The following is a 26,945-nucleotide window of genomic DNA, read 5'->3' on the forward strand; positions in this document are numbered from 1 at the left end:
AGTGTATTTCATTCAGAATGAGATGACCAAGTTTAATGCTGAACTATAGAGATTAAGAAAGGTTACTAAAGACTATAATCTTAAACATGGATATACTTGGCAAATGGAACAGGTGGATCTATAAAGCTTGTTTTTCTGGTTAAAACTTTGAATAAACTTGTTAAATCTAGTCCAAATATATACTTAATATTTTGGCTTTTTTGAAGGCATGATAAACTAGGGTTGCTTTACATAATTATGATGAGCTGCAAATTGCAAAACATTAATCTTCTTTGGCAATGATTATTGAGCAAACCAGCAATTAACTTTTCATGTCAAGTTGTGTTTAGCTGGCATAGCGATAATAGCTCATTGTGTCTGTCCGGTGACTGCTTGCCCACCCACTGCAGCAAAAACTCTGTCAAATTTGACAGGCCACAAGTGCGTTATGCAGGGTGATGTTTATCAAATGGTGCAACATGGAGCTTCAACTTAGTCACTTGCAATGGAAATGTGATTTTTATCCTCCAGGCTGGCAGATGAGTACACATCATTCATTTGGTGTTTTGGAATTAGGAAGGCAAGAGTTGCTTTGTAATATGCTCTTGAAAAAAACAACACAGTGTGAGATAAACTGTGCAGTCTTAATAGAAATCTGCTAGAGATTTGTGTTTTTGCAAATGACACTGTGTATTTGATCTCAGCAGGGTTGGATGCTGGAGCTCTAGCAATGAACTACTGGTCACCGTACACAATTATACTGTGCTAATGTTGGATTTAAACTAAACTAAGCATTCTTTGCCAGATTCATGGTGAGAACTAATTTTACGGAGTTTGCAAATGTGGAACAGGCAGACATATTCAGTAGTGTAGTGGCAAATTCAGAAGTACAGGGTCCCTTCATGATTGTCATAGCCATGTCCCCTTCTAAGATTATACAACTTTCTAAGGTTATAGAACAATCTGGCCAGGCTTGAAGACTGCTTTCTGCTTCTCTATCATTATCACCATTTGACTGTCCTTTCCCACTTTCAGAAATATTGCTAGAATTACCGAATTCTGTGTCTACGCACATTAATCTCCTACTGCTACCAAACTGCTTGTTGATGTAGATGGGATGCTATCATCAGGATTCACTTCATCTTTTTGGTAGTTACAGAATTCTCACTCTCCACAATTTGTCTTGGCATTTTGAAGCAGGAACTAATAAAGGTTTTCTTGCAATTGACACTCATTGGGGACCACATAACTAACTCAGAAAGCCCTACAGCAATAAAGAAAAACACAAACTTTTTTAAAAATGGCTTTCTCCATAGGTTTCCCTCCTCCTGCTCTCTTTCTTTGTGGGCTTTTTGGCTGCTGGGTTAAGACAAAGACTGTTCCAAATGAGAGAATTCACACTCTAAGCAGGCCAGGCTATTTGCATAGGAATTTGTAGCCTTTTGAACTTTGAACTTTGCCACCTGCTAGAAAGTAGGTATCCATCCCCTTCTCCTGTCTCTCTGTGACATCTCTTCCTCCGTCCACATATACCTAGAATGGCAGAAAAAGAGGGGGGTTAGCCCATTCAGGCAGTTTTTTATCATCATCATCCTGTAAGGTAAGGAACTCCCTTTGCTGAATTTCCCTTCTTGGCTGCCATCCTAAAACTCAGAGTAAATGCATATGGGTAGAGCTTATGAGTTTTAGGAGGAAACTTAAGCATGGAAATCCCTGATCCTAACCTCTGGTGTTGGGGGTAACACACACAAATTCTTAGGCATATTCATTTGCATTTCACCATATCATGCATGATACTACAACATCATTAAAAGCTAAAACACCATCATACTCCCTGCCCAAAACATTTTCTCTCTCTTTTCCTCCTCTTCCCATACTCCTGGCTTTGGTTGGAACAAAAGCACGCATTCCCCCTCCCCCACTTTTTACGCTGCTGAGTTGAGAATGAGATCCTTGTTAACGCCTTCTCCCACAACAACAGATGTCCATAGGATAGCTGATGGCATTAGGTTCTGAATAATTTGGAACATGTACCCTTTGGAATTCTTTCCCATTAAATATGAGGAGCCATCTCTGCTATCCTTTTGACACCTACTGAAGGACCTTCCTTTTTAAATAAGCCTTTTAAGAAGAGCTCTTTCCCATTTGAATTGTTTTTAGATGTTTTTAGACATTTTAATTGTTTCATCACTTGTGTGTTTTCTGCCCTTGGCTCTTCTGGGAGGAAGGGCAGGATGAATGTTCATCATCAACATCACCTTCAATGGGAGCTCAGCTGAAAAGAGGTGATTATTGATTATTGATGGGTCATCACAAGAAAGCTTGCCAACAGAGATTATAGACCAAGGCAAAGGGTGAGACCTAGCACTTGGTGTAAATGACATTATAGGTTAAACCAGGAAGGGGAATCCTTTTAAGCCCTAGGGCAGCATTACTCCAATGGAAAAACTTTTTTGGGTGGTTAGGATCCTGGTGTGGGGACAGAAGGGGATTTTATCCTTTATCTCTCACTGTGGTCCCAATCAAGATTGGGTTGGGGACACACCTGCAATTTGCACTGCCAAAAAGCATCCACTGAAATAGATACCTTTTCAGCAGTGCAACAGCTGGCTTCAACAATAACCCATCTTCAACATTCACCTGATTTATTGCCAAAACAGGCCTTGGAATAATTGTAATCAAATATGTAACTCCAACTGTAATTTGTAAATGGAATTTCTGACTTTTTTGAAGGAATCTGGCCTTCTCCCTGGACCATCACACTAGAGCAGTGGTTCTCAAACTTTTTTGGTTCGCGGCACACTGTAAAACATATAAAAGATTTCTGGCACACTTTGTGTACAAAATTAAAAATATATTAATATATTTTAAACTATGAATAAAAATAAACTATAGAAAACTATTACTTACGTTATACACATGGGTTTCTTCTCGTTTTTAAAATATACTGTCATAATATTTGAGGCACACCTAGCCACCTGTTAGGGCGCACCAGCGTGCCTGGGTGCACCGTTTGAGAATCACTGCTCTAGAGACTGGGGTCCCAGCTACTTTATCTTAATTGCATGGTTTACACCACATCTGGGTTTTTTAAAAAAGAAATTAATCCCTGGCATAGATCTTCCTGATTTCTATCAGTACTGCAATAACTGGGGAAGTTGAACCCTTCTCTCACCAGCCATGATTCCACCAAAAATCCCACTCTCCAACATAGCAATTAGCAATGGGAGGTTGAAAGTTCCCATTGGTGCCAATGGGAGCTTTTTCTTCTATTTCTAATTGCAACACAGGGGTGATAACTGTCAGGAGGATTACTAGAGAGGAAAGGGTTAAGCCACCCCTCCCATCATGCTGCCATCTTGACAGACATTGTCACACCAAAATTGGGCCCTGGGTCCTCAGAGATAGTAATGCACAGCTTCAAACATTAGGTGTGCCAGGCCAAAGGAAATTTCTCCTGTGAAAGAACTGAGGGCTTCTGCAAATATCCAGAATGAGAGGAAAGCTTGCGGATTTCTCCCCTTCCTTTTGTGTTAATTGATTGTGTTGTTAATAAAGATTGATAAAGCAGGTGCTTTGTGTGCAGTGCAACCCCCTCTGCTAGAACAGTCTTTGTTGTGTCCTCCATTGTGAAGACATTCCAAAGTGCTTGCCAAGATTAAAAGAATCATTTAAATTAATAAAAGGACAAACAGGATTCAACCATCTGGTTCAAACAGCTTTAACTATTAGTCAGGGAATGAGAAAACAAGGTCTCCACCTGCTAATTTACACACTGGGTGTCAAGAGGGAGAGAGTGGAATTTTACCCTCCATCTTGGGACATACGAACGCATAAAATCACCCTGCAGACATGTTTATTATTTTTAGAGACATACTGGTATGACTGTTGTTTTATTTGGGCTGACTGAGGGCCAGGCCACAGTTTAAAGGCATAAGAAGAGCCCTGCTGGATCAGACCAAAATCCTATTTAATCCAGTATAATAAATAATAATAATAAATTTAATTTTTGAGTCGCCTATCTGGCCGAAACCACTCTAGGCGACGTACAACATTAAATTCAACAATACATAATAATACAATACATAATAAAATACAGCGCAGTCAACAATAACCATTTTGAACAGCGGCAGTACAGGGCCATCAATAGACAATTTTAAAACAATATAAAGAAATTAGCCCACCCCGGGGACCCCAAAGGCCTGTCCAAAGAGCCATGTTTTTAAGGCTCGGCGAAATGTATCTAGGGAAGGGGCATGGCGAAGATCGAACGGGAGGGAGTTCCAGAGAGTGGGGGCCGCCACTGAGAATGCCCTCTCTCTAGTCCCCACCAACCTAGCTGTTTTCGTTGGTGGGACGGAGAGAAGGCCCTGTGTGGCTGATCTGGTCGGGCGGCTTAGTTGGTGGTACTGGAGGTGCTCCTTCAGGTAAACTGGGCTGAGACCGTATAGGGATTTAAAGGTTAAGACCAACACCTTGAATTGGGCCCGAAAAACAACTGGAAGCCAATGTAGATGAAATAACACCGGCGTGATGTGATCACGGCGGCAGCTGTTTGTAAGCAGGCGTGCCGCCGCATTCTGCACCAGTTGTAGTTTCTGGACCGTTTTCAAGGGTAACCCCACGTAGAGCGCATTGCAGTAGTCTAAACGAGAGGTAACCAGGGCATGTACCACCAGTGGGAGCTGATGAATAGGAAGGTAGGGTTGCAACCTCCGTAGTTGATACCAAGCTGCCCGGCTCACTGCCGAAATCTGAGTCTCCATGGACAGCTTGGAATCAAGAACAACCCCGAGGCTGCGGACCTGATCCTTCAGGGGCAATTTTACCCCATTAAGATTCAGGTCAGCAACACCCAACCTTCCCCTGTCACCCACAAGTAGCACCTCGGTCTTATCAGGATTGAGCTTCAGCCTGTTTCTTCCCATCCATCCACTCACGGATTCCAGGCACTTGGACAAGGTCTCTACAGCCAACTCCGGTGAAGATTTAAAGGAGAGATAGAGCTGCGTGTCATCAGCATATTGGTGACATCGCAGCCCCAAACCCCTGATGATAGCTCCCAGCGGTTTTACATAGATGTTAAATAGCATGGGAGAGAGGATAGAACCCTGTGGTACTCCACAAGTGAGGGGCCAAGGGTCTGAAACCTCATCTCCCAATGCTACCTGTTGATGCCTGTCAGAGAGAAAGGAACGGAACCACTGTAAAACAGTGCCTCCTATTCCTAATCCCTACAGGCGATCTAACAGGATACCATGGTCGACGGTATCAAAAGCCGCTGAGAGATCCAGGAGGACAAGAAAGGTGGATTCTCCCCTGTCTAGTGCCCTCCTCATATCATCTACCAGAGCGACCAAGGCTGTTTCTGTACCAGTCCTGAAACCCGATTGGTATGGATCTAAATAATCCGTTTCATCCAAGTGTGCTGACAACTGGTTAGCCACCACTCGCTCAATGATCTTGCCCAAAAATGGCAAATTCGAAATGGGGCGAAAGTTGTTCAAAACTTGGGGATCCAAGGAGGACTTTTTTAGAATGGGTTTTATAATTGCCTCCTTGAGGGCCGGTGGCATTACACCCTCCTTCAAGGATGCATTTACCACCGCCCTGATCCCTTCGCCCAATTTCTCCTTGCAGTTCATAAGGAACCACGATGGGCAAGGATCAATCAGACAGGTGGTAGGCTTCACCGTTGAAAGTACCTTGTCCACATCCTCAGAAGGAAGAGGCCGGAACCGATCCCACTGAACCGGATTGCAACTGGTTAACTCTGGATCCTCTACTGCATCCACAGCGTACGGAATCGAGTTCTTCAGATGTTCGACTTTATCGGCAAAGTGCCTTGCCAATTTGTCACAGGAAGCCTTTGAATGCTCCAAGGGTTCCTGAGCGACTGGACCGACCAGGCTTCGGACCACTTGGAACAGCTTCCTGGGACAGCACTCTGCGGATGCAATAGAGGTAGCAAAGAAATCTTTCTTTGTTGCCTTTATTGCCACCTGGTAGGCAGCTATTGCTGCTCTAACCTGTGTTCGAGCATCTTCAGAGCGGGATTTCCGCCACCGGCGTTCTAGTCGTCTCACCTCCTGTCTCAGACTTCGCAACCGAGGTGTATACCACGGTGCTGTCTGAGTTCTGTTCAGGGGGAGAGGACGTTTCGGAGCCACCCGGTCTAATGCCCTGGTGATTCCCTCGTTCCACTCTGTCACCAGGGTTTCGACCGGACGACCTTCAGCAGGTTCCAAATCCCCCAGCGCAGTCAGGAATCCATCCGGATCCATCAGGCGCCTGGGGCAGACCATTCTAATAGGTCCTTTACCCCTGCAGAGGGTGTGTGGCATCTAGAAGTCAAAATTCACCAGATAGTGATCTGACCATGACACGGGGGTAAAAGAAAAGGCACCCAACTTCAGAACACTCCCCACCACTCCCAGGACAAATACAAGGTCGAGAGCATGACCGGCTACATGGGTGGGCTCAGTGTTACTAAGGTGCAGTTCCCAGGAAGCCATGGTTTCCAGGAAATCCCGAGGGGCTCCAATGAGAGTGGTCTCAGCGTGTACGTTAAAATCCCCCAGTACTAACAGTTCTGGGGTCAACGTTTGCACATCCGAGACCACCTCCAACACCTCGGTCAGGGAGTCTGCCGTGCAGCGGGGCGGGCGGTACACAAGCAGGATCCCCAGACTGCCCTTCGGGCCCAACCTCCAGTACATGCAATCAACAAACTTGGTCCTTGGGAGCGGAGGCCTGGTGAACATCAAAGACTCCCGATAGATGACTGCCACTCCCCCTCCCCGCCTTCCCACCCTCGGTTGCTGCGCATAGCGGAAACCTGGCGGACACATGGCCTCAAGAATGGGAGCTGAGGCCTCGTCTAGCCAGGTCTCCGTAATACATACCAGGTCTGCGCACTCATCCAGAGTATCCTACAACCAGAGGCCTGTAGCAGGGATGGGGAACCTATGGGCCTCCAGATGTTGTTGGACTACAACTCCCATTAACCCCAGCCAATATGGCCAATGGTCAGGGATTATGGGAGTTGGAATCCAATAACATTGGCTCAGCAATACGACATGTGAGAAGGATCTTAGAATTGTCATTGATCACAAGCTGAATATGAGCCAACAGTGCAATGTGGCTGCAAAAAAAGAGGCAAATGCTATTTTAGGCTGCATTAATAGAAGTATAGTTTCTAAATCGTGTGAAGTATTAGTTCCCCTCTATTCAGCACTGGTCAGGCCTCATCTTGAGTACTGTGTCCAGTTCTGGTCTCCGCACTTCAAGAAAGATGCAGACAAACTGGAACAGATTCAGAGGAGGGCAACAAGGATGATCAGAGGACTGGAAACAAAGCCCCATGAGAAGAGACTGAAAGAACTGGGCATTTCGCCTTGAGAAGACTGAGGGGAGATATGATAGCACTCTTCAAGTACATGAAAGGTTGTCACATAGAGGAGGGCCGGGATCTCTTCTCGATCATCCCAGAGTGCAGGACATGGAATAATGGGCTCAAGTTGCAGGAAGCCAGATTTCAACGGAACATCAGGAAAAAATTCCTAACTGTTAGAGCCATATGACAATGGAACCAATTACCTAGCAAGGTAGTGGGCTCTCTGACACTGGAGACATTCAAGAGGCAGCTGGACAGCCACCTGTTGGGAATGCTTTGATTTGGATTCCTGCATTGAGCAGGGGGTTGGACTTGATGGCCTTATAGGCCCCTTCCAACTCCACTATTCTATGATTCTGTGAACATCTGGAGGGCCACAGGTTTGCCACATCTAACCTATAAATAGCCCCAAAGCAAGGCATGAGGACTATAGCTAAGGACAATGAATTGTTCACCAGCAACTGATATTCAGACGTATGTTGCCCCTGTTCGTGGTTATCATAGAGAGTGAATGGTGTGGTGGAGTATTACCACTCCCCTGACCTCCCAACAGCCAAGCTGCTGCTGCTTACTGGGATGGGGAGGGGTGAGGTGGTGGGGAAGTCAGCGCAGTGCCAATTCACTGGCACAGCCAATCCAGTGTTCTTGCCAGTGCATTTGCATTGCCCTGACCTTGCCACTGCCTTGCCAATCACCCTATTTCCCCCAGTAAGCAGCAGCAACTCCACTGTCTGAAGGTCAAGTGAGTGTTACCATCTTACTGTGCTGTCCACTACTGGTTATCATGACTAGTAGGCATTTATAGCTTTATCCTCCATGAATTTGTATAATACCCTTTTAAAGCCATCTAAGGCACCTTCTGCACTATATACTTAAAGTAGTATCACCACTTTAAACAGTCATGGCTTCCCCCCAAAGAATCCTGGGAGCTGTAGTTTGTTAAGGGTGCTGAGAGTTGTTAGGAGACCCCTAGTTCCCTCACAGAGCTACAGTTTCCAGAGTGGTTTAACGATCAATCCCTCTTCCTGAGGAGTTCTGAGAATTGTAGCTCTATTCACTTTTTAAAACCGCATTTCCCAAAAACTAACTCCAGAGTAGTCCCACTGGTATTGTGGGGCTATGCAATATGTGATTTGAGGATTATGAGCCTCAGGGGCTACGTTTTGGATTAAGACTACAGCCATTGAAATGGTTTATGGATAAAAGAAAATTTGCCTGTTTTGGGAAAATACAATTAGTTCTGGTCAAAGGATATGCAGTATAAATATCTGCCAATGTAGGCACTTCGAGAAGAGACTGACATAGATTTTTCTGTGACATTTCATCTTTTGCCTGATACAGGCCTTAGATAGAAGCCATTGCCCATTTTGTTGAGTTGACTGCTGAACAGAACTCAAACTTAGATGCTGAGCCTCTGCTCAAATAATACATATTTAAACGAAATGACTGAGTAATGTTTCCTGCATGCCAACATTCTAATTAAGCAAACAGAGATGACTAGTTCTGAGAGTTTCTATGTGAATGAAATGTTGTTTTTTTTAAAAAAGAAATAAAAATCATATCTCTAATCTACAAAATGTTACATTAGCTTACCTGTGAAAATGTATTAAGCTACATGAAAGTGTGGGAAATGGATGTGAACAAAGTGATACCTGCTGAGATATGGGAAAGCACATTGTTAGCACAGTCCTGTGATCGGCACGCCTTAACGTTAAGAAATTCTAATTTAAGTTAATGAGCAGATGGTATCAAACACCATGATGCCTTACGCAGATTTTAAAAATTGAATCTGTGTGATGCTCGACATGCTACAGATAGAAGGGCACGTGTCTACATTTTTGGTGGTCCTGCTCTAGAAGAGGCTCCAGCAAAATGTGCACTGAGGAGATGGGTTGCATTAACAAACAGCCTTAACAAACAAGCAAACACCTGAAACTCCGTTGATCAGAGCACTGTTCCCCTTTTCAATGGCTGATTTGCTGGATTTTGGCTTTTAAAAAAGCACACACCTGTCTATGAAGCCAGAACAGTGAATCAGATTTCCACAAACAATTCTTCATTCATCAAGAGATACCTTGTTTTTTTACCAGCTATGGCTGGTACATCAGCTTCTGCTGTTCCTGGGCAGGGATAGTCTGGCCGTGATAATTCATGCATTGGTTAACTCAAGACTTTATTATTGCAACGTGTTCTATGTGGAGTTACCCCTGGGCCTGTTCCAGAGGCTCCAGCTGGTGCAAAATGCTACAGCAAGACTATTCTTCAGTGAGAATAGACTATACAGCAAGACATAACTCCAGCTTTCACTGGCTGCCCATACACTACCTGGCCAGATTCAAGGTTCTTGTATTAGGCACCATCTGCCCTATACCTTTAAAGGAATATCATATCGCTTTAAACACTCATGGCTTCCCTTAAAGAATTCTGGGGACTGTAGTTTGTTAAGGGTGCTGAGAGTTGTTTGGAGACCCCTTTTCCCCTTGAAAAACTATAATTCCCAGAGTTCCCTGGAAAGAGAGATTGACATTCTGGGAATTGCAGCTTTGTGAGGGTAAATGTCTCTTAACAACTCTCCCCCAGGATTCTTTGGGGGAAGCCATGACTGTTTAAAGTGCTATGATACTGCTTTAAAGATAAACATGCAGATGGGGCCTTAACTTACAGTTAACTACTTAGGTCCAAGATACCGCAGGGACTATGTGATGCCCTATATCCTGCTCAATCACTGAGGTCTTTGGGAGAGTCACTGTTAGAGGTTTCCTGTGGCTTGGAAGCATGCTTGTATCCACCAAGAGCTGTGCGTTCAGTATTGTGAGGTCAATTTTATGGAGCTCCTTTACAGATGAGGTCAGACAGGCCCCCTTCCTGTTGAACTTCCAGCACTTACTGAAGACTTTTTTAATTCCAGCAGGCTTTTTAATGAATTTTTGAATTCTGAATTTAGTTTTAACTTATTTTTAGTTCCATTGAACAACATATCCTGTACACCCTTTAGAGATTACTCTAATTAAGTAGCATATAAATTGTCAAAATAAATAAACAGGTAAAGGCCCAATTGGTCTGAGACAAGAGATTTAGGATTTATTTATAAACATGTGAAATTTTCTTGGTGCTGAACATAATATTTTAAAAAAACAAAAACAATACAGTCCATGCCCAGAGGCTAACAATCTAACAGACAAGATTGCAAATGACTGCTGAGCAGACATGTAGAGGATTGTGTTGTCACAGGCACTTCTTCATAGTAATATACTTATCTTTCTATCAGAGGAAGTGGTACAGTTGACTATGTGATAGTTACAAGATCAGTGTTTGAATTGTGTAGAAAATTTATTTATTTATTTAACAACATTTATATACTGTGTGACTGCAAAAAACCTCAGGTGGTTTACAAGAAACATAAAAAATTATCAATAAAAACAGTTAAGAACAAGTAATTAAAACATTTTTAAAACTATTAAAACAGCAGTAGACTAAAAGATTAAATTCTGAGGTGTGGGATTGATTTCATAGTGACCATTTGCCATTAATTACTAATCTGATAATCCCTTATTCTCCCCATTTAGCTCCAAGTTTGTGTTCTTATAAATATGAACTGGTTACCTCTAAAAAAGGAATCAAACAGGAAATTACGATGATTGTTAAAATTGTTACATAATTAATCAGAGTATATCTATGAAATCAGAAATAATGGCTCTAGACAAGGAAAATAAGACTCTGACAGCATTTATTGATTTAATTTCTGCTCTTTGGAAGAACATTACTGTAGATAGCACTGCATCACAGAAGGGTTCAGCAACGCTAAGTAACTTCTGGTTTGACCAGGAATGTGCCCTTCTGAAAAAAAAAACCCAATTGAATGATTCCTCATAGTTGCATAAATGTCTCATGATATGGTGGAATGGCCACAGTGGGAGACAGTTTCAGGATAGGAAGAGCCAAGTGGTAGTTGAACCCAGCCAAGCCAATGAAATTCATGGTCTGTTTCACCTTTCCATTTATTATAGTCACATCCAATGGCTGGCAATAGAACAAATGATGCCACACACCCTCCTAAGCAAGTCACATTTCTTTCTTACTTCTATTAAATTTGAGATGATACAATAACTGAAGAATGTAGGTGAATTAACTGTATATTTACTGCTGCTAGCTAACTAAATGGGGATGAAACAAAATTCCACCTCACCCGCAGGCACAATACTTCGGCAATATCTGAGCCACAATGATAACGGGAGCGATGTCACCCAGCTGACGGCAGTGCAGATCCAATCAGGACTGAGTGAATTTCTCAGCACCTGGCTGACTTTTATCTTATCTGTATATGACAGCAATCCCCTCTCCACCCTCTGCAATATGAAACAGTACGCTAGCTGGATTTGAGAACATGGATTCTTTCACCTGCAGAATACAGAAGGAGCCGACAGTCAAAAGAAGAATACATATTTTAAACCCCTGTTGGATTTCTTCTTTCCGTGTACTCTCATGGATTCTCTTATTTTTTGCTCCCATGGCTTGATTGTTGTATTTTACTTTGCTAAGCAACTGTGGTGCTTCTTGTCAGTATACCTCTACTTCAATATAAAAACAAAACAAAACTGTAGCATCTTATGGTGACTGTCCAGAGATCTTGAGAAGAACATTCAGGGCCAGCCCAAGATATGCTACTGTCTGACATGAAGAACAAGATGGTGCTCTCCATTCCACATACAGATCTGACTGGACTGGCAATTGAATGTTCACTGGCAATGAGACAGCATTCCCCACCACACCTGAGGGCAGCAGGCTAGCTTAGAGAATTCAAGGGGTGGGCGTGGGGGTGAGGGTGAGGGATGGGGTGGAGAGAGCTTCTGCCACTCCCTGGCATCTGCCCTCTGAGGCAGCTGTCTCGCTCTGCATAATGGTTGGACCAATCCTGAGATTATTGCTTTATCTTTTCTTCCGGGCTCATTCACACTGGAGTTAAAACTCGGTTTTAAAGACGAAGCTTTTTCCATCGCGATGAGAGTTTAAAGATCGCACTTCCTATCTTCCAATCGTTGTTTTCCATTCATACTGAAGGGAAAGAGTCAATCATGCAGCTTCCTAATGACCACGCTTTCTTAAGGTCAAACTATCACTTCCTCTGGTTACCTTGGCAACCAAGCATACTCAGTTAACATAAGAACATAAGAACATAAGAAGAGCCTGCTGGATCAGGCCAGTGGCCCATCTAGTCCAGCATCCTGTTCTCACAGTGGCCAACCAGGTGCCTGGGGGAAGCCCGCAAGCAGGACCCGAGTGCAAGAACACTCTCCCCTCCTGAGGCTTCCAGCAACTGGCCTTCAGAAGCACGCCGCCTCTGACTAGGGTGGCAGAGCACAGCCATCACAGCTAGTAGCCATTGATAGCCCTGTCCTCCATGAATTTGTCTAATCTTCTTTTAAAGCCATCCAAGCTGGTGGCCATTACTGCATCTTGTGGGAGCAAATTCCATAGTTTAACTATGCGCTGAGTAAAGAAGTACTTCCTTTTGTCTGTCCTGAATCTTCCAACATTCAGCTTCTTTGAATGTCCACGAGTTCTAGTATTATGAGAGAGGGAGAAGAACTTTTCTCTATCCACTTTCTCAATGCCATGCATAATTTTATACACTTCTCTCATGTCTCCTCTGACCCGCCTTTTCTCTAAACTAAAAAGCCCCAAATGCTGCAACCTTTCCTCGTAAGGGAGTCGCTCCATCCCCTTGATCATTCTGGTTGCCCTCTTCTGAACCTTTTCCAACTCTATAATATCCTTTTTGAGATGAGGCAACCAGAACTGTACACAGTATTCCAAATGCGGCCGCACCATAGATTTATACAACGGCATTATGATATCGGCTGTTTTATTTTCAATACCTTTCCTAATTATCGCTAGCATGGAATTTGCCTTTTTCACAGCTGCCGCACACTGGGTCGACATTTTCATCGTGCTGTCCACTACAACCCCGAGGTCTCTCTCCTGGTCGGTCACCGCCAGTTCAGACCCCATGAGCGTATATGTGAAATTAAGATTTTTTGCTCCAATATGCATAATTTTACACTTGTTTATATTGAATTGCATTTGCCATTGTTCCAGAGTAAGTTTCATAAGAAAAGAAAAAATCCTCAAGTTTGATTATTTGTATTTTCAGAATCCAGCAGAAATACACATATTTGTTTGAACAATGATATGCTTTTTTGTGCAAGTTGGGGGGTGGGGGAAGAAGAAAAAAGCACTGTTTGCAGCAGGCTTGCAGAACAGGAGCCAGCAGGAAATGACATAACAAAGGGAGGAGGAGGGAGTGGGCGTGGACTCACAAAAGCATCGGAGCTAAGAGTCTACAAGCCCCTAGGGATACGAAGCACAGATGCGTTTTCCTTCCTTTTTCAGATTAAACTTGGATTTATTTGCTGCGGATTAAAAGCTGAAAGCACCGGGACACCTTCCCTTTGCTCCTACTTCATGTGATCGCTGTGAATTAAATGGGAATGCAAGTAGAATCCATCTCATGTTAAATCGCCATGTGAACCGGCCCTATGGAAACAAATTCATTTTTAAAATCCTACAATCCCCCCTCCCAATCCACTCTTGCAAGCCCCTTTTTGCAACATTTGCATTGATGTGGATTACACTGGCCAGACTAAATGGGAAACCACTTCACACAAATAATTTCCCATGAGAAACAATGCCCGTGAAGTTCCAGTTTCAAGCTGTTACTTTGCTGCTAGCAAAGCTGTTACTTTGCCACTAACTGTAGACAGAATAAGCTTGCAACATACAACTTGGGCTGGGAGGTTAAAAAAAAAAAGCTCAGCAGGGAAAAAACTCCCTGTAGTTTTCTGACTTCCTTCAGATTTCTTTATTATCATATCTGTAGAGTTTTTGCATATACATCCTGAATTTTGATGGTTACAAGCTGGCAACACTAAGCAAAGCTGGCTCTCGAATGTTGTGGATTTGGGGCTATGGCCATTTCTCATAATAGCTGCCAGCCCTGATGCTGGAATTCAGTCTATATGATAGATGCCATGTAAGGTAAGCCTCAAAGAAGTGGTGCTGGTTGTAGCCTGGAATTCTGTACACTGCAGAATAGTAAGTGAACCCTAGCAGATTGTGTAATCAATGGAAGAATCTATTACATGAGTTGCTTTTGGGCCAGGTTCTGGTTGTACCTGTAAGCTGGGTGCATGAGTACCTTATTCATTACATTTATATCCTGACTTTCATCCAAGGAGCTCAAAGTGGCATGCATGGTTGGCTATTCCCCCCTTTTATCCTCACAACAAACTTGTGAGGTAGACTAGGATGACAGAGTTATTGGCCCAAGGTCATCCTGATCCTAGTCTATGCAGAACTCCCTTCAGAAAACCAGTCTCTCTATTTTCTTAAGCTCTTAACCTGCTCTGTCAGTTTCCACCTGTCAGCCAGCCTTCCGTCTAGCCCCAAAATAATTGAAAATGTGTTTGTGCAACTGCAAAATCTTGCAAGCTTGACAGGCCAACCGTTTTCTTATCTCAGCATTTTATTAGCATCCTTTCTATTGTGTGGAGGGTCAGGATTGTTTTTCTAACACGAGATAGTCTGTGAATTCAGAAAATCTGCTTATTTGCTGGAGTTATGTAGAGAGTTTCTAAGGTGAAAAAAAGCTCTAAGAAAAGGAAGCTGCATATGAGAGAGGTAGGATGAAGATTATGCTACAGAGCAAATAGCAAAGTTGGAAGTTCCAGCAGGAATCTCCACATGGTGAACTTTCTTGCTCTGCTTTAAATAGCTGTTTCTTGAAAGAACAACTTGTTTAAATGGTTTTCTCTTGAACACAGTTCCTCTGATGCTGGCTTTTGGATCTGTGGGGCCTAACTATAGACAGAATAAGCTTGCAACCTTTCTTTGCTTCCTGAAATTTCACCCAGCAGGCTCAAGCCATAATTGGGTAACTGAAGGCAGGTAAGCTTCATAGAGAGCCACTCAGCCTAAGTCCGATTGCACAAACGGTACTCAGGAACCCTCCTAACAGAGTTACAAAAATAGAAAAATACTTCCTTTAAAAAATAATAATATTGGCTTGCACTTTCTGAAAGTGTCCTGACTAATCTGTAAGAACATAACGAACAAGACAGAGTCAGGAAGATGAGGAAAGTGGGCAAGGGTAAGGTCTCTAGTGAAGCTGATGAGAAGTCTGCACCTATAGGGATCCATAGGGACAGCAAGCTTGCAGAAGAGGAGGGAAGAGCAATACAGCAAGTGCAACACACATAGGATTGAATAACTGGGGATTTGTGAGGTGCCCAGTTATAGGAAAGAGACTGCCTAACGCTGTTAGCTGTAACACAAAGGGTGATTATTCTAATGAGAAGGCTGGATTAAGGGAATATTAGAAATTAGTACTTACAGACATATCAATAAAAGTTCCCCACCAGTTAGTGAAAAAGAAGTAAGGGGTTTCTGGCCAATCAGAAATCATAGCCGCATGACTGAAGTGTCACTCATGGGGAAAGATGGAGATGGTTCCCAGGGAATGTAAAATTAGACTTAATCCAGTTAGTCATGCATAATGCTTGCTAGAGGAAACTCTTGGGACCAAACAAGGGTTATGCATGCATTAAATATAGTAAAGGTTCCAGGAACTAATTAGGTTGACACATTGTAGTCCATGCAAAAGTTGCTGACATGAGAGCTGTTTTGGTTTTAAATCACTATAGCCTCCTCAGATCCCTTTGCAATAGCACCACAGTCATTTTTCAGAGCAAACCCCAAATAGATACATAGTGTCAAAGGCATGTGCAGAGTTCTAGCTGAACTGAGTTTCTTGGTAACAATAAACACAGGTAAAGGATTCCTTCAGGCCTTTTTCTCCAGTGAGAATAGCAACAGCAATTTTCAAAGAGTTCTCCCCTTATCATGAATGTTCCATGACTCAGGCAACTGGCTGCTTCATTAACTTGAGGAGCATAATAACAGCACAGCTCCAAAAAACAAAACAAAAATATCTTTGTTGTTGCTATTTCCATTGGTTGGGAGCAGGGTCACATTCATACCATACCTTCAAAGCACATTTAAAGCACATCCCCCAAATAATATTGGTAACTGTAGTTTACCCCGCATAGAGCTACAATTCCCAGCACCCTTAACAAACTACAGTTCCCAGGATTTTTTGGGCAAGCCATTTGCTTTAAATGTATGGTGTGGATAGCCCTTTGCCTATGTCTTGGCTCTCACAAACTGTTGTTTTGGGCCCTTCAGCCCTTGATCATTTCAAAATATGCCCCTCTGAAAAATTATCATTCATTCATTCTATTTCTATGCCACCTTTTGGCCAAAAGGCCCTCAAGGCGGCTACAAAACACACACACACACAAATACAAAATACACATCAAGAAAAGAATACAGTACACAGGAATTTAAATTACAAAATATTAACATTGTTACAGGCCTAATCTATCCCAAAATGTAGTACTGCCAGTTCAAGAATGTTAGTCCTCAAACATTAGTTGCCAACCAGAGTGAGAGAGGTAGCAGTTCATGGTTGTTACAGTAGGTCGCTGGTGGAACGTAGGAAGTTGCCTTCTACTGAGTCAGACCATTGGTCCATATAGCTCAGTATTGTCTACATTGACTGGCAGTGGCTTTCCAGAGTTTCAGACAGGAGTCTTACCCAGTCCTATCTGGTGATATCAGGGATTGAACCAGGAACTGTGTGCATGCAAGGCAGATGCTCTAGCACTGTCACAGCCCTCGTACTAGTTTAGCTGCAAGATAGAATATCTTCCCCCCTCTCTCTGCTACATTGTAATGCACAATATTATATTTTGATTAATGATAATCAATGTTAGGAATCCAGAGTTGATGAAGATGCAAAATAGCAATAGTATCAAGAAAGCCCATCTGCCAATTAAACAAACATTTATTCCTTTGTTTTGCTCTTATTCTTCATGTAGTGCCAAGTGCAATAAATATTGGAGTTATTTGCTCTAAAAATAACCATAAAATTGAACTGTGTTACTAAAACAACTTTTGTGAGTATGGTGGATAAATGGTCCTATTTAGCATCAGAGTGCTGGTTGCATAAGGTAATTTAGATTCTTGCAACATATTTTGTTCTGACCTTCTCTAACAATACCGATTATTTTTTTCTAAATTTAGTCCTAGAAGATCAGTCAAGTATGTAATTTCCAATTATGCCAACTGCTGGGAAAATAGAACCCTATATGGGGAAAGATGCATAAAACACTCTTGCTTTTTTATTTTGATCATGCAGAAAGTCTCAAGAGGCAAATTTGATCTATTTTTTATTCTGGTCACTTTGGCACAAATGAGCCCTGACTAGCAAGAGAGTGTGAAAAAGCATGGCCTGGTGTAGAATGCCTTAAATGGGTGGACCTATTATATTTCAGAGACCGCCTTCTCTCCTGTGTCACACTGTGCCCCCCTCCAAAATAAATTCAAGAGACACCCCCCTCCAGCTATATAATATCTGTGCTCAGAATCTGTTTTATAAGGGCATGTAGAAAGATGGCTTTAGGTGCTGGTTTTTAAAAAAATTAAATTGCATCGGGGGGTGCGTGTGTGTGATTATTTTCAGGATCAGCGTAGATGTGGAGAGGAAATTTAACCCTGTTGCAATCTTGAAGGAAATCCTCTTCTTTGCATGCAGAAGGCAGGTGCAATCCCCAGCACCGCCAGGTAGGACTGAGAGATACCCAGCTGCTGTTGGTCGGCATAGATAAATGCTGAACTAGATGCACCAATGTTCTGACGTGGTGTCAGGCGGCTTCCTATGTTCCTAGGAATCTAGTATTGGCATTGAGAGGAAATGCCCCATTGATGCATCTCATGTTACATGCATTTAGAAAACAGTGCTCTGGTTAAATTTTATTTATTTTCTAATAGCTCATATTTATTTAAGTTCCACACACTGGCCTATTTTCTTCTTCTTGCATTTACATCCCCTCTTTCTTCTGCCATAGAACCTTAGGCCACATGCATGTGGTTCTGAGTCAATCACCCAAATAGTAGGAGGCAATCTTCCTGCTCTGCTCTCTCTGCACAGAAAAGGGGAGCCGTTATAGCCAAACCTAATACATTCGAGATTCATGACTGAGGAATGGCTGATTTCCTTTCATCTGCCAAATCAAACATATGTCCCACAGTACCAGCCTTCAGAAGCCCACCCTGCTTCTACAGCTAGCTTTAATTTCAGATTAAGAACAGCCAAAAACATAAAATAGCATGCTCCCCACAGTGTCTCAGATTCTATCTGGCATTGTTTCCATAATGACTGTTAGGAGCTTCCCTTTGGAATAGCACATGAATGTGGTGGAGAGTTGCCTCACAACAGCTCTGCCAAGGGTGCTGGCTTACAAAAAGCTGCAGTAATTCATACAGTGGGCTAGAACAAGTCATGGGACAGAGCAGCCATGCTGGCTGGGCCTAATGGGAGTTGTAGTCCAAAACATCTGGAGGGCAGTAGGTTGGTGAAGGCTGGGCTGGAGTGTTGGGCGGGAACATAGCAAAACCAGGCTCAAATCCCTACTCAGTTACAAAGCTCACAGAATCCTGAGCAGGGCAGCTTTTCTCCGCCTAACTTGCCTCAGAGGGTTGTTGACAGGCTAAAACTCCACCCTCTGAAGGAACTGCAAGATACAAATGCAAGTTAATTTTAAAAAGACCCTCTTCACACATTACAGAACCTGTGAAGGTCCCTGTGAGGAACATGTGGGGCTAGCGCCACCCCTTTTCTCCCACATGTGCCTGTGACACTCCTTAGCTGATGCATGATCAGCTGAGTCTGAAGGGGGGGCAGTTCATCATGTGAAGAGCTTCCCTATGTTGAATGCCCTTTGCATGATAAACTGGCCCCCTTCAGACTCAGCCAATTGTGTGCCAGCTCAGGAGTGTTGCCAACACATGTGACATCATCAAAAGGGCACAGCTAGCTAGAAGTGTTCTGGCAAGCACCTTCATATGTTCTGCTGCAAATGCTTCATGAGAGATAAAATCTGAAATTAATCAAATTATGTATTACTTTTTTTAAAAAAAATTGGTCACTTCAGCATTTTAAATATATATTTTGTTGTTACAGAATTTACAAAGGTAAGGGTGCCACCCTCTAACATTATGTTATTCACTAGGATACTGTTAGAATTATTTGTTTTGTATATAGTGGTGCTGACTGTTGGTTATGTTCTTACATAATCTCCAAAAGGCCTTGGGGAGTGTGCATATATTGACTGGATTTTGTGCATTTTTGTATATGTACATTCCCCAAAACCTGCTGGAGTTTATGCATAGTAGCCAGAAAAAGTACAAAATTCAGTTAAGATATGCTCAGCCCCCAAGGCCTGTTAAAGATAATGTATATTGACCAGGAAATGTGAACAATTCCGTTGTCATAGACAGATAATATGCATATTCTCCCTGAGACCTGGTGAATGTGCACAGCAGCTTGTTGTTATGCACATTAACCACTCAATTTATACTACCCTTAATATATAACTTTGCACTTCTCAAAAACAAATATAAGCTGCAATTCTGTTGCTAATTGCCTTCTGAGAAAGATATTTTGGAGATTGTGCACAGTCTGGTTTAACTTCACTCTCCTGAACTGTGTAGTGAGATCTGCATATGCAGACACTTACCAGAACAAGATAACTTATACACTAAAAAGCAACCCCAGACTCTTAGTGACCTGGGCTCTTCTCACCTGAGCTAGTTCCTACCCACCTACATGGTAAATAAGGAGGGAGGGTTTTTGGGGGGGGCACAATGTGTATGATTTTCTAGCCCAGTGGTTCCCAAAATTTCCCCCCCGTGGACCACTTAAAAATTGCTGATTGTCTTGGTGGACCACTTCATGGTTATTCTGTCTGTTGTTGCAATTGTAATGCACTGTGCTAGGTACTATGGTTTTTAATTATATTTTTGTTGCTTCTTGTAATTCTTATATTGTATTTTATTGTATTACAGTGCATTCCATAGATGCCCATGGACCACTGCAAGTATAGCTAGTGTTCATCACAATCAGCAGTGAAGATATTGAACTGCACCAGATGAAGCAGCGACCTCTTTGGAATGTCACTGGACATCTCTTCCCAATCTGATGAGAATGCATTTATCATTAACCTTTTGACCTTGGTTATTCAACCAACTGTATATCCATCTTCGGGTGACCTACTCAGTTCACATTTCTAAGGTTTCTTAGGAAGCTGCCATGTGGACTAGGCCTTTTTTAAAGGTTCAATCACTCTGCTACATTTCTGCTGAAAACTTGCATCCCTGTACACTGAAAGAATCTGATAAGAGATGTCACTTTACCTTTCAAAAGCATAGAAGGAAAGGAGGGACAAAGAAAGCTTTGTCAAGAAGAATGGGTTTACCAAGATCCTTTATTTTTTAAAAAGCAGGAACTAATGAATTGCAAGAAATATGAAACAGGTTTGTACTCTGATATGGGAAGTTTTCATTTTCTAGCTGAAAGTTTCAAAAGAAGAGCATTCTTCTTTTTGAGAAGCAGGAAATTCAGTCTGCAGATAACAGGCTACTGACTGAAAAACTCCTAGGATTTCCAGAACATTAGACTAGAATCTGATTCTTTCTTTTTTTTAAAAAAAGCCCGACTTAGAAGCAGAACGGCCAGACCTCATGTCAAGTAATGGCAAATGTTGATTTCTGAATGTGCATTGAGGAAGCCTGAATATTATTTTAGAGTTTATCAAGCATTATGCACAACTCTATCACCTATTGAATAAGAGAAGCTGATCATTAGGATTGTCCAGGGATAGAACCACTGTAGTGTAATGGTTAAAATTTGTTATTACTATTATATTTATATCCCACCTTTCCTCCAAGGAGCTCAAGGTGGCATACATGATTTTCCTCCCTCTCCATTTTATCCTTACAACAACCCTGTGAGGTCTATTAGTTGGAGAGACTGTGACTGGCGCAAGATCACTCAGGAAGCTTCATGGCTTTGTAGGGGTTTGACCTCCAGTCTCTCAGATCCTAGTTCAACACTCTAACCACTACACCATGCTGGCTCTGGGATGACCCAGTTTCAAATTCCCACTCAGCCACAAAGCTTACTGGATGACCTTGGATTAGTCATAATCTGTCAACCCAACCTCCCTCATCCAGGAAGAAAATAGGATCCAGGAAGAAAATAATCCTGAATGAATTTGTCTTGAATTTTAAAACTATCATCATGGTCTTATTATTTATTGGTTTGACAAATCCTGGTTTACAGGTCATTCTATATGTTAAATGATTGGTATTGGTTGGTGTGCGTGTGTGGTGAGCCTAGAGTCTTGGTGGGAGTCATACAAATACCATCACACAAAGAATCCCTCCTACACAGATCTATAAATGATCACAGCAGCTTTAGATATCATAGTTATGCAGGCAGAAAAGAATTTTATTACACTCTCTGGAACATCTCTGTAGTGTGGGAGTATTAGAAAATCTGCATGCATGATAACATTTAACTATTCTGCTGCAAATTCTTCTGAGCATGGTGCAAAGAGATGTGGGGCATCACTGCAGACATTTCTTCTTTGCCATAGTGGGTCTACAGCTGCCAGTTCATCTAGACAAACGCACATATTTTCTTCAAAGTTAATTTGTGCAACACTGTGACTATTTCAAACACAGCTGCACATTTATTAAAGACAAAGTACATGCACTTGGGATGGCAGTTATTATGCTGCCCACAAACACCATCTGTCTGTCACTCAAAAGTGAGGAGCTCCCCATCTGCACAGGCTTTAGGATCATTTAGCTCACAGCATCTTTGCATGTACATTTCTGACAATTGTCTGTATTCTGATCAGTGCTTTACTGGTGCACACAGATGTGCAGATGCACTTTCTTTGAAATGTATCCTGGTGTTGTCTGGTAATATGCTTTTTGATAGCATGCCACCAAGAAGGAGCTGTGAGAGGATGTAGCTCAATGGCAAAAGCATTATTTTTGTGCCCCGCTTGTATTCCTTCAATTAGGTGAGGGAGTTCAGCGATTGGCTGTAATTACAATGCCAAACCTATGAACAGGACAGTTAGGAACAAGGTTTTCTAAGTAGTATTGAGCCAAAATGCTCCCTATTCAGAGCCTGTTTGGTAATTCCATAAATTTGACCCACTTGCCACTGCCACCAGGACCACCAGCGACTGTGCTCCCCAGTGTCATTGGGCACCATTTTAATTCCCTACCCCCCTCAATCCACAAGTCACAAGAGCAAGGGCAAGAAATGTTATCCTCACTCTGATTTGTTTTCAGACATCATCATATTGCTAAATCTATTACTTCGTGCCCTCACTCTGGTGACTTCTGAGTAAAGAAAAAAAGAAAAAATGGCACAATCAGGGCCATGAGTAGACTGTCCCCAGAGTATTGTCTCTTCCTAGGCCTCAACTTTTTGGCTGGAAAGGTTCACTTACAGTGCAATCCTCCTCTGGATGCCTACCCAGACGTAAGACCTAATGAGTTAAATAGGACTTACTCCCAGATCAGTGTGTATAGGACTGTAGCACATTTTCAGCTGAGAAGTACTAATTAGTATACCATTTTAGTGTATGGTTTATGAGTTGTTTTTTATCATCTTACCTTGCACTTCAGAGTTAAGGCTTCCATGCTGACAAGTGAGGGCAGGTACTCCTTAGTTAAGCTACTGAATAATTATAAATGATTTCTTTGGTCATATTTCTTTCATCATTTATTCTCACCACAACCTTGGCTGAGAGGGTATGACTAGCTCAAGGCAATGTCATTCAATTCATTATCAAATGGTGATTTAAACCCAGGAACAATCAACACTAAACTGACCTCCCTTGAGGTCATATATACTCCCTTCATATATACTTTTTTCCATTTTCACCCATTCACAACTTCTGCTGGAACTGTGCAAAGCCAGAAAAGTACATCTGCAAGAGACAGCTTATACATTTCTCCCAGGCAAATCTATGTTGGTTAGCGATTGCTAGAGAACCATTTGCTCACATTCGGATTGACTTGGACTCCTAGTTAATTATGGTTGTGCCAGATATTCCCGTTGCTCCCTCTGGTCATTTTTCCATGGATACTTTTCAGCTTGTAAAGCCTGAGGATGTGGATAGGAATCTGGGAGAAATGAGGGCCACTACCTGCTCGCTTTATCTGTGTCCATCCTGGCTAATTAAATCTGCCAGATTTGGAGTGACTGGTTGGTTGACATGTCTGATTAACACCTCTCTAAGGGAAGGCTCTATGCTAACATTGTTGAAGGAGGCTGTGATTAGTCCTTTTTTTAAAAAAGGCTTCATTAGATCCTGCAGATCTTAATAACTTCTGGCCAGTCTCTAGTCTCCCCTTTCTTGGCAAGATGATTGAGGGGGTGGTGGCTCAACTCCAAGTTTTCCTGGATGAATCGGACTATCTAGACCCTTTTCAATCAGGCTTCAGGTCTGGTCATGGAACAGAGACTGCCCTGGTCGTCCTGCTTATTAACCTATGCCAGGCATTAGACAGGGGGAGTGCATTCATGTTGGTGTTGCTGGACCTCTCAACGGCCTTTGATACCATCTATCATGGTATCCTTCTGAGCTGACTTGCTGGGATGGGTCTAGGAGGCACTGTTTTACAGTGGCTCCATTCCTACCTGATGGACAGGACCCAGAAAGTGGTGCTGGGAGACTACTGCTCGACCCCTAGCCGTTGGCAGGGTTCCATTCTGTCTCCCATGCTCTTTAACATTTATATGAAACTGCTGGGAGAGATCATCTGGAGATTTGGAGTGCAATGTCATCAATATGCTGATGACACACAACTCTATCTCTCCCTTCCATCTGATGGCAAGATGGGACTGTTTGTCCTGAACAGGTGCCTGGAGGCTGTGAAGGGCTGAATGTGGGCAAACAGACTGAAACTTAATCCAGACAAGACAGAAGTGTTGCTGGCCAAGGGAAAAACTGCCCTAGGGATAGGGTTGCAACCTGTTCTGGATGGGGTTGCACTCCCCTTGAAAGAGCAGGTCCGCAGTTTGGAAGTTCTTCTGGATCCTGCCCTGCTGCTGGAATATTAGGTGGCTGCGGTAGCCAGGAGTGCTTTTGGCTATCTCAAAATGGTCTACAGCTGCATCCGTTCCTGGAAACAGCTGATTTGGCCACGGTGACACATGCATTGGTGACATCGAGGCTTGATTACTGTAATGCACTCTACGTGGGGCTGCCTTTGAAAACGATTCGGAAACTACAGTTGGTCCAAAATGCAGCAGCCAGAATGTTAACTGGAGCACAGCGCAGGGAGCATATCACCCCTGTGCTTTATCGACTCCACTGGCTCCCAATTTGTTTCCGAGCTCAATTCAAAGTTCTGCTTTTGACTTTTAAAGCCCTAAACGGCCTTGGACCAGTGTACTTAAGGGACCGCTTACGTCCATATGTTCCTAGCCTGGATTTAAGATCATTTGCCTCTGATCTCCTCTGCATGCCTGGAATGAAAGAAGTTAGATTGACAGGCACACGGGAGAGAGCCGTTTCAATTGTGGCTCCCAGACTTTGGAATTCCCTGCCCCAGTAAGTCCACTTTGCTCCCCACCTGACAGTCTTCTGGAAACCTGTAAAAACTATTTTGTTCCGGAGAGCCTTTGGTTGGGTTTGAGGGGTCAGCCTGACACTGTTTAAAGTTTTTTATTTTTTATTTTTATCTTTTAAGTTATTTTATTCTCACTCTTTTATGTGTATGCACATATATACATGTATGTATGTTTTTATGTGTGTGTATGTGTATGCAAATGCATTTTATGTATTTTAATTGTATTTTATGCATTTTAATTTACTGTAATGTTTGTGTTTTTATTGTGTATTTTATTATATATGTGTGCTATTTTATTGTAGCTGCCCTAAGTGCCCTACTGTAGAGTACAAGGGTGGGATGGAAATATTTTAAATAAATAAATTTGCTTTTTTTTAATGTTACAACAACCTGTACAGCCCATGCTACTGAAGAGGAAATAAATATTGTTGATTTGTGTACAGTACTTGCTTTTGAAAGTGTGCTTCTGCTCTAAGAATGTGAACTTTTGTAGCCACAACTCTTAGGAAAACATATATCCTCCTTTCCCCCCACATTTAAGTATTTTAATAACTGAATTCAATTCAGTGCTACAAGATAGGCAAGAGAGATTGACCATCAAGCAGGCAGCAAATCCCAGAGTGTCAGATTAAAGCAGATAACATGTTTCAGAGCTGGGAACACTTTCCTGAGAATGTAATTAAAGCAACATTTTTTTGCATAGTTTGAGGTCCTGAAACTTTGTCAGGGTGTCCAGACTTCTGTTAGTTGAAGAAGCAATTAGCCCTACATGGAAGACCTTAAGAAGCCAAGTTGATGGTAACAGTGGTGGCTGGTAACATTTTGACTTGGTAGGGCTGCGATTTTTATCCTTGCTGTTTTCATCACAATAGGACTTCTCCAACACTTACTTAGAAAAATATGCATTACACATGTGGAGAGTGCCACTGCCACCTCACTAAGAAAAAAGAAAAAAAGAAAAGCAAAATCTTTGCATATCAATGGACAGAGGAAGAGCTTCCATGTAAGAGGGCCAAGTATTATTTTAAAACAAGATTGACTCCATACCTCTTATTTAGAAATTGGCATAGGTTTTTGATTCATGTGTTGATTGCACCTACACACTAGGGGTGCCAAGCTCAGGGCCTGAGACTGATCCTGTATCTTTAGGAGAAGAGAAAGGCAGCCAAGTGCAGGTGTTCTTGCAACACTGTAATGAGAAAAACCACGAGGTGGAATTCTCTCTTCCCCCTGCACAACTTTTAAAGATACAGAAGTCCTCGGAAAGAAAAAATGTGCATGGAAAAATAATTAAGTTGTCACTGGCTCCTACATGTACAACATTTTTATGCCCGCGTGGCTTCACTTGGTTGCCAGGCCCGGCCTCCAAGAGGTCTTCTGTATCTTTAAAAGATCACAAATGTGTGAATGATGCATGCGAAGAGACTAGCACAATGGTTAAAATCTTTTAAAATGAGATGCCCAATTATGTACTTTCCCTGCATCCCATATAAATTGGTTCATAGTGCAAAATATATTCAGTAAGCGGTGAAAAGTGTGTGTGTGTGTTGCTAATTCCAACATGCCAGCTATCAGTTAAAGTGTTCGGATCTGTTTAATTCAGCCTTAAGGTATAGCCCAATCTCTGAAAAATAGAACCTTCAGGACACAAAATAGATATTCTCATTCCTTGCTCTCCTCCCTTTGAAGGAAGATGTACGTCCACATCATGTTCTTCCCTGTCAGGTAATAGTCAATGACTGCTGGTGGCTCAAAAATAAATGAGAGGATGTTTCTGTAATTAAAACTCCCACTTGGAGCAAAGCATGCTACTATTTGCTATGCTATGTAGTGTAGGATTTTAAGATACTTCCCCATGCCCCATGTGCCAGAACCAGGTGAGAACCAGAACCATCTCCTCAGAGGAGGCCATATTCAGCCTCAGTCATGTTAGGGCTAGCAATGAGAGTCAAAAGAAATGGATGAACCTCCTGGGATAAGAACATAAAAAGAGCCCAACTAGATTAGATCA

Source organism: Rhineura floridana, chromosome 6, assembly GCF_030035675.1.
Source record: "Rhineura floridana isolate rRhiFlo1 chromosome 6, rRhiFlo1.hap2, whole genome shotgun sequence".
NCBI lineage: Eukaryota > Metazoa > Chordata > Lepidosauria > Squamata > Rhineuridae > Rhineura > Rhineura floridana.